At 32.9% G+C, this 14268-nt stretch overlaps 1 protein-coding gene and 1 long non-coding RNA gene across 2 annotated transcripts in view; one reads left to right on the forward strand and one right to left on the reverse strand.

Moving 5' to 3' along the window:
- The window catches only part of LOC126888616 (uncharacterized), a 558932-nt gene extending 557511 nt beyond the window's left edge, over nt 1-1421 (reverse strand). The window contains exon 1 of the long non-coding RNA XR_007699585.1: nt 1079-1421. This is a non-coding gene — a long non-coding RNA (uncharacterized LOC126888616). The remainder of the gene's footprint in view (nt 1-1078) is intronic.
- The window catches only part of LOC114332279 (histone acetyltransferase KAT7), a 406379-nt gene that overhangs the window by 305274 nt on the left and 86837 nt on the right, over nt 1-14268 (forward strand). The window lies entirely within an intron of this gene.

Genomic DNA, 14268 nt, shown 5'->3' on the forward strand with positions numbered 1-14268 from the left:
TGATTCGTACACCCTGTATACAGTGACAATGTACCTGTCTAGCAACAATATTATTACAGCGATATTGTTAAAGAATAAGGCTATAACATATTAAAAGAATTACTTAAATCGGACATCAGGTTTAGGAAATACAAGACATTAAAAATGACCCATTTTTTGGGGTGGCGGTTTTTTGTGCCGGTGAGTGTATTATGGTAAGTGAAAATATTTTGTTTTTTTTTGGTGCATGCTCACACAGGTGTATTCAACTTGAAATAACAGAGAAACGGTCGATTTTAGGTGTATAATACTACCAATACCTTTAGTAGTACATATTTGAAAAGGCTTTTAAAATGAGCAATATTAAATGTCGATTACATTATAAGTAAGCGAGATCTGCAGGAAAAAAAATTAATGACTAATGTATTTTAAGAAAAAATGAGAAGTGTATTTGACCCCATATCCATCAGAATTTAAATTCATCGTTTTTCTTCTACAATACCTTTTATTATAGTGTTATTTATATGATCAAAAAGTTGGAAGGGTTTAAAATAAATGGTTTTTGAAAAAAATAAAATCAAATTATAGAGCGCATTTTTAAAATTTCTTAAAAGTTTTCTTTTTCTCCATATAACTTGAAAATGATAAGAGATACAATAATAAAAAATATTACAAAATTTTTATCTGAAAAAACCCTACATTTTTGTATCATATCTTTTTTCGTAGCTCTTATCATTTTCGAGTTACATGGAGAAAAATGAAGATTTTTTAAAAAACTTTAAAAATGAATTCTATAATTTGATCCTATTTTTTCAAAAATGTATTGTAGAAGGAAAACGATGCATTTAAATTCTGGTGGATGAGGGGTTACATATACTTCTCATTTTTTCTTAAAATACATTAGACATCAATTTTTTTCAGCATATCTCGCTTAGTTTGAATGTAATCGACATTCAATATTGCTTATTTTAAAAGGCATTTTCAAACGCTACAAAAGGTATTGGTAGCAATATACACCTAAAATCGACTGTTTCTCTGTTATTTCATGTCGAATACACCAATTTGAGTATGCACCAAAAAACAAACTCTCTTCACCTACCTTCTTCTTCTTAACGTGCCCTATCAAGTCCCCTTGACGTTGGCGATTAACATGGCGAAACTGTCTCTGTCTCGAGCTATTCTAAATAGGTGTTCTGCTTTCTTTATTCCTGTCCACTCCCGGATATTCTTCAACCAAGAGGCCTGCTTTCTACCAATTCCTCTGCGTCCTTCGATTTTACCCATCATAATAAGTTGAAGAATATTATACCGGTCTCCCCTTACTACGTGTCCAAAATAGGCCATCTTTCTATATTTGATGTTATCAAGCAGCTCGCGGGTAGCATTTGCTCTCTTAAGGACTGCCACATTAGTCAGCATAGCCGTCCATGGTATTTTCAGAATACGTCTGTGCAGCCACATTTCAAAGGCCTCCAAATGATTAATGGTGGATATTTTTAATGTCCATGCTTCGACACCATACAAGAGGACTGGCCAAATGTAGCATTTAATCATGCGCTTTCGAAGTTGAAGTTGCAAGGTATCATTACAGAAGAATGACCTCATTTTTAAAAATGTCGTGCGGGCTATCTCGATTCTACATTTTATCTCTTTATCTGGATCTAGTTGTTCAGTAATATGGCAACCAAGATATTTAAAACTGGGTACTCTTTGAATTATATGACCATCAACATATAACCGTGAATCTTGATGGGCCAAACGGCTAAATACCATGTATTTTGTTTTTGTATCATCACTTAAAATAACTGTATCGTCTGCATATCTGATTGTATTTATCACAATTCCATTAACCTTCACACCCCATTCCAAATTATGCAGCGCTTCCTTAAATATTCTATCTGAATACAAATTGAACAACAGTGGGCACAGTATACAACCCTGTCTGACGCCTCTTTGTATTTTGCATATTTCTGTTGATTTTCCATTTATGCAAGCTGTCGCTGTTTGACGCCAGTATAATTTTTCTATGATTCGTACATCTTGACTATCAGCTCCTTTATCCTTTAGTATTTTAATTAATTTGTGATGTTGTACTAGATCAAAGGCCTTCTCATAGTCAATAAATACAGCAAAGACGTCTTTCCTTTGATCTCGGCATTTCTGCAATAACACATTTAGTGCAAAGAGTGCGTCCCGGGTTCCCAGTCCATTTCTGAAGCCAAATTGTGTTTCATCCTGGTCTTCTTCACATTTATCTCTGATTCTACTGTGGATGATACGTAGAAAGATTTTCAAGGTGTGGCTCATAAGGCTTATCATTCTATAGTCGCTACAGTTTTTCGGACGTTGTTTTTTTGGTAGGGTTATGAATTCGGACTTTAACCAATCTTCAGAGATATCACCAGTCGAATAAACACCTACCACCTTCACCTACCATATCCCTTTTTGTATTATAATTAGAAGATTTATAAAGGAAGAAATCTCTTTTTTTTATAGGCTACAAAAATGTTTTATATAGTTTTTTTTAGTTAGATGCACAGTTTTTAAGGTATTCGCAAAAAACCGTCCGAAAGGTGTCATTTTTTAGTGAAAATGGCCAATTTTCAACCACGAATAACTCAAAAAGTATTGAGTTTTCAAAAAAAAACTTACAGGACAGTTTTTGCTTAGAATTAGGTTCTCTAGCCAATTCCGCGATTATTTTGACCAAAAATTTTTCCACCCCCTTAAAGGGGTGGGAACGTCCCCCAAGATAAAAGCTCCATAGTATATAGGGTAGACTTTATTTGTTGAACTATTCCCTACTTTCAGTGAAAATATGAAGTAAATCGATTTAGTAGGATGTAATTCGGAGCCAAATACCCTCACTGACTGCCCTATAAATATGTAACTACTAATTTGCGGAGTAGCAGTGTGCAGGTTCAGACCTATCCAAATATGTAAGTCAAAACAAAAGGCGTTACGCTCTCAATTAGAATTGTAAATAAACAGATTGCGCAATATGATATTCAAACTTCAAATTGTTTGAAGAATTTTGATTTCAAGTCAAACCTAAAGATATCGAAATCAAGTTAAGTCAAACTTTATTACACAAAAAGTTTGGTTTTCAAGTCAAGTTTGTTGAGTAAAATCAAACTAGTTTGACTTGATGCATCTCTATGCAGATTCCTTCATAGCCTCAATCCGTGGATTTAGTTTAACTCCCTAAGGGACTCTCCGTCACTGTAGTGTCGTGTAAGGCTGATTGACTACTATAAATGATATATAGCGTGTCATAAATAGTGAATAGTAAGTGACCGCTTGCGTGATCTTATCCACAAAAAATATATAAAAGGTTATTTACATATTTTCGTTTTGTTTCTTGGAAAATGCCACTGAGGGAGCCGTTTTAAACGAGAGCTTTTAAAAAGCGGCCGTTATGACAAACACACATTAAAACTACTGTTAACTGTGCCTTTAACTCGTTAAGAAGTCATTTCCATTAACTTAGATCACAAGTAGAAGTAGGTAATGTACAGGGTTATTCACTATATTTTGACCCCCCTGTAAACTGCTTTATTTACGGAATTAGAAAAAAATGTAAAATACAAAAGTTATTCGATTTTTAAATTATGATTTTTTGACAAATATATATCGTACTAGTGGCGCCATCCTTCTGGGAGTGATGACGTAATCGACTATTTTTTTTAAATCGGAATAGGGGTCGACTGCTAGCTCATTTTATTCAATTCCCTATTCAGTAATGTCAACATTAACATGATTAACAATATTTTTTTAATTAAATTAATTGACACAAAAAGAAGAATGTAAATGTAATTTATTTAATTCAAAATACATTCTACTACTGTCAGGAAACAAAAATAAATGTTTATTGAACAAATACAAATTACTTTTCACTTAAATTCAATGTCCAAGCTGCCATCCATCTGCCTCTTGGCAGTTTGAACATTCAATTTAAGCAACAATAAAGGTTTTCTAGCAGCAGTAAAATGTACATATTTTAAAATAAATAAATTATATACATTCTTCTTTTTGTGTCAATTAATTTAATTTAAAAAAAAAATTTTTTGGACACCCTGTATAATTAATCATAACTTTTCAAATATCCTTTCAAAAAATAACCTTTCAAATGAGCTAGCACACGACCCCTATTCTCATTTAAAAAATAGTCGATTACGTCATCACGCCCAGATGGATGACGTCACGAGTATGATATATATGTCAAAAAATCATAATTTAAAAATCGAAAACTTTTGTATTTTACATTTTTTTTAATTCTGTAAATAACGCCGTTTACAAGGGGGTCAAAATATAGTGGTAGGGGAGCAAAGTATGCTAAATGTGCAGTCACTCGAGCGCTTTGGGGACCTACTGAGTTGTGATTATTAGGCCCTAAAACCAAAAAAAGTTAAGCAAAATTTTCCATTTTAGCGGGGACTTCCCATTTTTAATTTAATTTTCCATTTCCAACAATAGTTTTTTCCGATTACAGCGCCATCTATCCATAATTCAAAAAAATGTTTCGAATAAAAGTTGCTTATTTTTATGCAAATAATCCAAAACTGCAATAAAAAATGGGGACTCCCATTTAAGATTTTAAAGTAACCCCCCACCCCACCTCCGTGGGAGGTCGTGTTTGCTACCATGCGATAGATTCCTCAAAAATATTGAATAAGTATATTTTGCAGTTTTTCGATCTGATGTTTATTTTGCGAAATATCGCGAGATTTGTATTTAAAATTTTAAATTTACCTCCCACCCCTCTCCGTGGGGGATCATGTTTGGTATCTTTCGATAGATTTTTGAATAATATTGAACACGTAGTTTTTAGTTTTTCGATCTGACATTCATTTCGAGAAATATTCCCTTTTTTTATGAAACTTTTTGACTCACCCATTTCCGTACGCCCCGCTCAAATCGTCAGATTTTTGAAATATACACTCTTTTGCATGTACTTAACTTATCTTAATCTGACAATTTCGAGTATTTTTAAGGATAGATTTTTTTTCGGGCCCTCCTGAACGAACTCCCCTGTGTTAAGAGCAAATATATGGTAGAGGTACATCTGCAGGGTACCACGTTTCTCCCCATATGATAATCTGACGCGCTCGAGTAACTGCAAAAATCCCCGCTTGGGCTCCCCTACCATAGTGAATAACCCTGTACAACATTTTGCACTCAACTTTTTCTTAAATGTTTTTCCTATAGAAATTATTCAGATCAATGTAGACGTAGAGTAAAAAAATATAAATGAAAATAATCGTTTCGTTCCGATCTTTCGGAATCTATCCCTTTTCAAAGAGGTTTTTCAATAAAACTGATTTGGATCAAAACGAAACGAGAAGATGATATAAATATTAAAATATTTAAACCGGACTACAGGAGTATGGTTAGACTGACCTCTAACGGGGAACGATGAAATGAGTGAAAAAGAAAGATTGATTCGTTGTCGAAATTCTTTTTCACACATTTTAAAAAAAATATGTATTAAGTACAACAAAGTACACCCTTTGCAAAAAATAAATACAAAAAACTAGACTAGGAATTGAGCTAGTTGGGAAACAATAAAGAGAATAAATAAACGAAACATTAAAGGTGCGGCATATGAAACTTCTGGCAAGAGAACAGTTCATAGCAACAGCAATAGAACAATAAATAAAACCTGATGGCTGTGTCCAGAAAAATGTAAAGAAAAGAAATAGGCTTACCTTAAACACCGATCAGGGAAAACACCAGAATCGTACTCTGAATATCGAAAAACAGCAAACGAAATGTTGACTTTGGTGAGACAAGCAAAAAACCAGTGCTGAGAAACCTTTTCAAAAAGGACTGAAAATGACTTCTATGGTCTACAGAAACAGATGTGGAGGGGGATCAGATTATAAAGAAAAGAATCAATTACACTTCTCCAAGAAATTAACGCACCACCTTAAAAATTGGTCATTTTTAATGTCTCCACTTTCCTAAACCTGTTGTCCGATTTAAGAGATTTTTTAAACATGTTATAGCCTTATTCGTTAACAATATCGCTGTAATAATATTGTTGCTAGACAGGTAAATTGTCATTGGGATTTTTTCTCAAAGTTAGCGTTACCTTGTGGAATTCTAGCATTTATAAAATACTGAAATTAAAACCCAACTACAGTAGCCTCATGTTCTCTTAACATTCTGTTTTTTTATTCATTCGCTTATGTTGCATAATAAAAGTTAATTACTTTAACAACTAGCCTTGTTTTTCATTAATACAGGGTGTATTATAATATGAACCCCTGTATAAATCATAATTTAAATAAGATTATTAACCTTTAGGGTATTGAACAGATATAAAAACAATAGTTTATAGTTTTGTATCACATGTTTATTATGCGTGAACTTGAACTATATTTGTTATGATTTAGATCGGTATAAAAACATGCTGAGCAATCAGTATGGGGAGATAGATAGATATTATTATTGTAGTCAGTATTTAAGTAATGTGAAGGTAGGTCGTTACTGTTATATGTAAACACATTGTTATGGTTAGTCGTTGATGGAGGTGTTTGTAAATATAATGTATTTGAACCAAAAAAGAGAGTTTTAATTAATTGGGACCAAAACGGCATTAACATCACACTATTTATGACATGTTTCTATTTATGTTTTTAATTGGCAAACTTTAAGGGATAATTCTGCATGAAAAAATAATGACAGTTTGCTTTACAAACGTATGTCCGCAAATGCTTCGTTTCCGAGATAGGGGGTGTTGAAATTTTTCTTACAAACTGACGATTTATTTATTGCTCTAAAACCGGTTGAGATATGCAAAATAAATTTGGTGGGTTTTAAGAGGTAGTTATTGTGAATTTTTTGACATACAATTTAGTTATTAAGGTACCAAGGGTATTATAACCCGTTGTCCTAGGTGAACGACAAACGCGACAACGCGACACGACGCGACGCGACGCGAAAATATCAAGTAATGGTTGTATTTGTGTATGGCCTACGTTTTCGGGTTAATCAGTGTACGACAAGACGCGACGAAGTGCGAACTTGATTTGTTCGCGACGAAACACGACACAGTGTGACGCCCCTTTGCTTTTTTCAATTCAAATTATGCTACGCAATAGTTTATTAAATAAATAAAAACTAATAATAACTATATAGTACCAGTGTTTTTTTATTAACATACCTTAAAGTCAGTAACAACCTCTCCTCAAGAGAATTTGGTTTTTGAAAATTACTTATTGATAGTTATTGATAGCTCAATATTATTAACACTGAGTTTAACAGCTGCAATGATATAATCGAAAATGAATAAGCCTCAATACTCTTTAATTCAACGTGGATTATTTCATTAATTTCGGATATAAATGATTAAACTCTCCAAATTTACTCGTTCTAAATATATGACATTTGTTGTCTTTCTTTTTCGTTTATGGAATTTTTGAGCTAAGTATTTAAAATATGAATTTTCTAGTAACACTGCCGTATACTTCCCCACTTAAGAATAGGAATGAATAATTGACATCGTCACGTTTGTCCTGGTTTGAGTGATGGAAAGCGACGCGATGCGACGCTACATAAGCCACACGTCGCGTGAATTACTGGTCGCATCGCATCGCATCACATCGCAACGCATCGCATCGCGTCGCGTCGTTTTCCGTCGCTCACCTAGGACAACGGGTAAGGATAATAACGCTTGAGGTCAATGGTGTACAGACCGAGGGACTTAGGCCCGAGGTATATACGTTGACCGAAAGCGTTATTATTATAATACCCGTGGTGCCTTCAACGTTTAATGTCCGACTAAATTATTCTTTATATGCAAAAAATTTGAATGAATTTTGAATTAATTAGTTTTCAAATAAGTAAATTTACCAGAAATAGTCGTAACGTAATTGTGGTAACCATAGTTTTACTTAGAGTTTTATTTGTCAACTTGACAGTATTTAACTCGTTATTTAAATTTAATAGGCCCTAGGGCGTTATATCCTACTTAATAGACTTCGAAATAATGTCATAATTTGCCAAATAATAGACCAGTCGGACATTAAAGAATTTTATGTTCACCATTGGCGCACATAAGGGTCTATCACCCGTCAAAAATGTGGGAAAAAAGAGAAAGGACCAAGACAGACATGGGATGAAGTAATCGGAAAGATATTGAAGAGAAGAGGGGTGACATGGACAGACGCAAGGTTGTTGACACGAAACCGTAAAGAATGGAAGAAATTCGTTAAGAATTAAATTAAACCTTACACCTTACACCTTTGCATTAAAGACAATTAAAAAAATTAAAAAAAATAGAAAATTACCAGGAGAGGACAGAATATCGAATAACTCCTAAAGTACGGAGGACAAGATCTGAGTGAACAACTATTAAAACTAACCCAAAAAATAATAGAACAAAACACAATACCACCAGAATGGAGATCAAGCAGCCTAATACCTTCTTCAAAAGGGAGAAAAATCGAACCCGGAGAATTACAGAGGAATTAATTTATTAAACACAAGACTAAAATTAACGACCAACGTGATAACTGATAACAAACAAACTGAATACAATTATAAGATTAGCAGAAGAACAACAAGGTTTTAGGTCGGGAAGATCATGCACCGACACTATATTTATAATGAGGCAGGTTCAAGAGAAATCGTTAGAATACCACAAACCGGCATACTTATATTTCGTCGAGCTTAAAAAAGCATTTGACGGGGTCAAATTAAAAGACGTTATCCATTTATTGTACGCAAGAGAGGTACCTCTACGAATAATTAAAAAGATCGAAAATATCTACCAAAACAACACAAAGACTAAAGGCATGGTTATAACAGCAAATCTAATAAGGTGTAAATTAGAGCTGGAGGGTCAGATAATAGAACAAGTCATGGAGTTTAAATATCTAGGCATTAAGCGAAAAGCAATGTTTATTTTTCAAAAAAACATTTTTTTTTCTGTTTTCCGATAACAGTAAAAAGTATTTTCTATTAAATAAATTACATACAATCTCCTTTTTTTGTCAATTAATTTAATTTAAAAAATTGTTTTTGGACACCCTGTAATATACATTTCAAATGAGCTAGCACACGACCCCTATTCTCATTTAAAAAAATTATCGATTAAGTCATCACGCCCAGATAGATGACGTCACGCGTGTGATATACAGGGTGAGGCAGATAAAAGTCCTATTAGAAATATCTCGAGAACTAAAGGAAACAGAATCATGAAAATTGGAATGAAGGGGTTTTGAAGAGTGATCTCTTTAATGAAAATATTTTCATCGATTTTCTACTTCCGGTTATACCGGAAGTGGCTTATAACTTCGTTTTTTTAAATGGAACATCCTGTATATTTTTACATTTTTGGATTCTCCTAAATGTCTTCTTTATTAAAATATGAGGTTTTGTAATGTTATACAGGGTAGTTTAAAAGATAATTACGTTTTTTTCTTAATTTCCTAGCAACATTCACACCCTGTAGAATTGTAGTAGTTTGACATCAAAAACTCTATTTATGTTCAAATGATTTTTAATATAGTCTACTATTGTTAAAAATTGTTAGTATAGCTAAATGTTGAATTGTACTATATAGGGTTGGTCGAAACTCGGAAAGAGTATTTTCTGAGTTTTCTTAAATGGAACACCCTATATTTTATTATTGTAATGAAATGATATTTTATGCTACTTTTTTATTTCTTAAGCACTCCCTATACCTAACTGCTTTAATTAGTGATTTATTGGTGATTCAAGCCAAACATTAATTTCAACAAAAAATACGTGAAATTTTATTAGGTTGGCCGTGAAAATATTCAGTCACAAATAATTTTTCGGAAATAAATACATATTAATCTAGACTGATCTTTAAAATTGAAAATAATGGTTGAGCTATCAAAATACCTACGTAGTTAACATTCTTGGCGCGATTAACAATTAAGTAATAAGAGAGCATTTAGGTATAGGGAATGCTTAAGAAATAAAAAAGTACCATAAAATGTCTTTTTATTGCAATACTAAAATACAGGGTGTCCCATTTAAGAAAATTCAGAAAATCCTCATTCCGAGTTTCGACCAACCCTGTATACTAAAATTTAACATTTAGCTATACTAATAATTTTTAATAAAGTAGACTATATTAAAAATCATTTTAACATAAATAGAGTTTTTGATATCCAACTACTACAATTCTACAGGGTGTGAAAGTTGCTACGAAATTAATACAAAAACGTAATTATCTTTTAAACTACCCTGTATAACATTACCGAACTGCATATTTTAAGAAAGAAGATATCGAGTAGAATCTAAAAATGTAAAAATATAGAGGGTGTCCCATTAAAAAAACGAAGTTATAAGCAATAAGCAACTTCCGGTATAACCGGAAGTGGCAAATTTATGAAAATATTTTCATTAAATAGATCACCCTTCAAAACCCCTTTATTCCAATTTTCATGATTCTGTTGCCTTTAGTTCTCAAGATATTTCTAATAGGCCAGTTATCTGCCTCACCCTATATACCTATGCGTAAAATCATAATCTAAAAGTAAAAATCGAACTGTTTCGGGAGTTTTCCTTAATGTCGCCGGTTTACGAAATAACGAATTTATTCCTATCATTTGCACCATACTGTATAATATATATACAGAGTGTTCCAACGAAAATTTGACCCCCATCCCAGTAACTCAGAAACGCAAGTTTTCAGAATTAGAAAAAAAACATGTCAGTTTGTACTGAGGGGGGACGAATTTTCATGCAAAATTCGTCCCCCTTTCCCTGCCCCGCATCCGCCACCCAGTTTTTTAAATAGCAAGTGTAGTCGAGTGGCACATCATTTGAAAGGTATGTGGTTTCTCTACAGGACCGTCTATTTTTTTTAATTTGCGGAATAACCCTAAAGATAATTTTGGATTTAACTAATTTATAATAAATTTGTTAAGTCCAAAATTATCTTTAAACTTATTACGTAAATTAAAAAAAAAATAGAGCGTCGTTTAGAGAAAAAAATTACGTTTCAAATGATGTGCCACTCTACCACACTTGATATTTAAAAAAAGTGGTGGTAGATGCGGGGCAGTAGAGGGTTACATTTATGAATTTTGCATGAAAATTTGTCCCCCTTCTATTAAAAATTGACGTGTTTTTTTTTTTAATTTTGAAGAAGCTCTTGGGTTCTGAGTTTCTGAGGGGTCGAATTCGTTGGAACAAACTGTATATTTGTGATGGAAGAGATTGCAATAAATATTGCATGTTAAATAAAAAATAATACTTCAGTAGTAATAGCAGTGTTTCAAAAATAATGCTAGTTTCTTGCGCCGTAATCAATTACAGACAACCTTGCCTTGTGGTTAGACTGACGACTATAGGTATACTTTGTGTACCGTTGTCCTTTCTTCAGTGATTTCCAACAATTGCGATGTAACCTCAGGCCGAGATAAGAAGAACGCGCGTGGTACATACTTAACTGACCTTAACGATTTTATACTTGAGAGGATACAGACGTTTTAGACAATAAACTGTATTGTAAAGAAATATTATTTAGACAAGGCAAAAAGGGCGGGTTCGTTGGGAAAAATATTCCCATGAGATTTTTTTGCATAATCACATTCGTGAGACACCCCAGAATAACGTTCAAGAAGTCGCCCACGCGAAAAATGGTCCAATTTTTTTTAACAGTTTTTTAATCGAATTGCAAAAATCAATATTTTTGGCCCGGACTAAATTTTTTTAGGTTTTTTGGACCATCCTGGACAAAAAAGGTCTTTTATATTTTTTCTCTTAAAGTTGATCGTTTTCGAGTTATAAGCAATATAAAATTTGAAAAACGCGAAAAAGGCCATTTTCAAGGCTTAATAACTCGGTTAAAAGTTATTATTATGAAAGTCAGAAAGTGACTAAATCAAAGTTTAAAGCCCCCGCTACATGATCCTGAAGAAATCTGTGCCATTAATTTATTACTTAGCTGTTATTTTTAATTAATAACAATGAGCGGTTAGAACATATTGACGCGGCTGTAAAAATGTGAGTGCGAGTAGATGCACAAGTGGACTACCGGAATGGCATCTCTCTCGCACTCAGCATTTACGGGCTCCTAACACGTGCATGGCGCTCATTATTATTACTTAAAAATAACAGCTTAGTAATAAAATAATGGCAAAAATTTCTTCAGGATCTTGTAGGGGGGGCTTTAAACTTTGATTTAGTCACTTTCTGACTTTCATGATAATAACTTTTAACCGAGTTATTAAGCCTTGAAAATGGCTATTTTTGCGTTTTTCAAATTTTAAATTGCTTATGACTCGAAAACGATCAACTTTAGAGAAAAAATATAACAGACCTTTTTTGTCCAGAATGGTCCAAAAACCCTAAAAAAATTTAGTCCGGGCCAAAAATATTGATTTTTGCAATTTGATTAAAAAAATTGTTAAAAAAAATTTGGACCACTTTTCGCGTGAGCGACTTCTTGAACCTTATTCTGGGGTGTCTCACGAATGTGATTATGCAAAAAAATCTCATGGGAATATTTTTCCCAACGAACCCGCCGTTTTCGGCTTGTCTAATTGGAAATGTAAATTTGACAAAGCAAATCGATCTACATAAATAAAGAACTTAGATAAAAACGTATTCTTGCTTTGCAGCTAATTTGGGATGGCAGAAATTATTCAGTTTTGTTGATCTAGATTTCGAAGAATTACTTTTAGAAAACCGATGTACAATAGGCTTGTAGGCACCGTTGCTCAGTAGGGGTAGATTATGGGCGGGGTCGTCCTTAGAGGTGGGAAATGTAAAAATGAAAAGATACGAAACAACAAAAAAGAAAATACGGAAGAGAACAACTCTTCAAAAAAGAAGCCACTGGTTTTAGACGTTTGAATAAAAAAAAACATTAAAGAATATTCACAAATCAAAGGAAAATAATGCAAATTTCTCCTAATCTAAGTGTCTAGTCCGTCGAAACCGGCCTAGTAAATTTTGAAAAGTTTCTCTTCTTCGTTGTCGTCTATCAAGGAATTGCTGATGATAAATTCTTAATGATAGTATCACATTTTTGTTATACTCTACTAGAACAAAAACCATACTAGACGGTTCCTCATTAGAAAAATTCATATTAGTAATGGTAACAAAGCAACTGGAACTATAAAAAATAATATAATGTCAAATGTTAAAGCCAATTTAGTATCAAATTCTTAGCCAACTAGGTAGAATATTGTACGCACAAACAATCTTACTGCATGGGTATTTTTGATATCTCATCCAATATTAATAAATTAAGGATTAGTCTAGATTAATATGTATTTTTTGACGAAAAATTATTTTTGATTTATTATTTTCATGGCCAACTTAATAAATTTCACGTAATTGTTGTTGCAATTAATGTTTGGCTTAAATAATCCCGAATAACTCACATATTAAAGCAGTTAATTATTGGGACCGTGCAAGTTCGACAAAGCGACCCCTATTTCTACGCTCTGTACTATTATTCGCACTTTTAATTATATTGGCCAATTATATTAGTCCTGGTTACTGGATAATTGTCAAGGCCATAGTCCAAAAAAATAATAAGAAGAAAAAATAAGATTCAGGTTATGTTATGAAAACATCAACAATTGTATGTAGTAAATAAAATTAGTTATTAAAATGCAGTACTGCAAGCAAAATACAATTAATTAAATTTACCTTTATATAATAATTGCATATCATATCAATATTGTGGAGCAATATATAATTTTTCTGCTTCATTGACAGAAGGTATGAAATATACGTCAATTTGACAATTTCAATTGACAATATGAATTATTTAAGATAGTTGCAATATTTCTCCGCGACTCGCGCAGGGTCGTTTCTCGTTTCCCTTTCCAAGTACTTGCACACCGCGAATAGGGAATGCTCAAAAAATAAAAAAGTATGTACCATAAAATATCATCTCATTACAATACTAAAATACAATGTGTTCCATTTAAGGAAAACTCAGAAAACACCCATTCCGAGTTTTGACCAACTCTGTATACTAAAATTAAACATTTCGCTATATTAATAAGTTGTAATAATATACTATTGTAGGTCTGGATCCCGCGTATGAAAAAAAAGTTGATTAATAGCAAGCTGAAAATTTGTGAATAACTTAAGGGTGTCTAGTCGGATAAACTTTGATATATGGGAACACTGGAACCGGGGCAGTTTTAATTGTAGAACAGGTTAAAAATTTGGAACGGTCACACCACGAAAACGGCACATTTATTTTGTCCGACAGAACAGACTTAAACTCTTCGAACAGAGATTAAACTCTCGTGCAACAATCAGACTGCTATTTATCACCAA

The sequence above is a fragment of the Diabrotica virgifera genome, chromosome 1, assembly GCF_917563875.1.
Source record: "Diabrotica virgifera virgifera chromosome 1, PGI_DIABVI_V3a".
NCBI lineage: Eukaryota > Metazoa > Arthropoda > Insecta > Coleoptera > Chrysomelidae > Diabrotica > Diabrotica virgifera.